Raw genomic sequence first — 920 nt, forward strand, 5'->3', positions numbered from 1 at the left:
GCGCTTTACAAGAATTCTGAAGCTGATAGCAACATCATTTGTAGAGGCTGCTGCTGCTACTACTACTACTACTAGCAAATATTTTTGTTGTAAATCTCATTGTTAGCAGCGAGTGTACTTTCCGAAATGCACAGCTTACATCGCACCGCGGCTGCAACCACCAGCAGGAATCTTGTGACAGTTAAAAGCTTACGGACATTGTCCCCGGCTGCAACTGATGACCATTGACTCGTAACCTATTCAAACTGAAGATTCCGGTCATTGAGTTAACCTTTTCAAGTCTAAATGGCCTTACCCAGAACCTTTAATGGGTCTACATAGTTATCTATTGTAGCCGTTTAACTGCAAAATCGTTTTAGACAATAACATGGCCTTTTCAAGTACATAGCTTCTATTGGTAGATGTTAAACTGGACATTGCTTAGGGAACCATGGTAGCTGTTAAAATCCTCTTGTCATTAGGTTTAAAGCCTTTGTCCGTTTTCTTTGATGCTTTGCTGCTAACAGATCTTAGAATGGCTGCTTGAATAGTTTGTAAGATCTGTAAAACTTTCACCTTACCTGTGAGGTAAACTTGTCAAGCTTACAAGAACCCACGCAGAAACATTGTTTCTGTGTGCATGTGTTTCTCCCTTGACCCCTGCCACCCCTTCCTCCTTAAAAATCTGGTGTCCGGTGTGTTCTAATTAACCGATCCTGTTTGTGCCTACTGACAGAACTTATATCAATGATGACGATGGTGATTATGACGATTTTTTTAACTTCAGTTATAAGGCCATGAGGAGTGTACCCAATTCAACTGACCATTCTCCACCGTGGAAGAATGACCAATTTAAAAAAACAAAAAACAAAAAAAGATAAAAATGATCCTTGGTGGAATGAGAACTCATAACTTAAAGGGATTTAATCATTGTGAAATTT

This window comes from Octopus bimaculoides, chromosome 7 (genome assembly GCF_046866305.1).
Source record: "Octopus bimaculoides isolate indiv1 chromosome 7, ASM4686630v1, whole genome shotgun sequence".
Classification (NCBI taxonomy): Eukaryota; Metazoa; Mollusca; class Cephalopoda; order Octopoda; family Octopodidae; genus Octopus; species Octopus bimaculoides.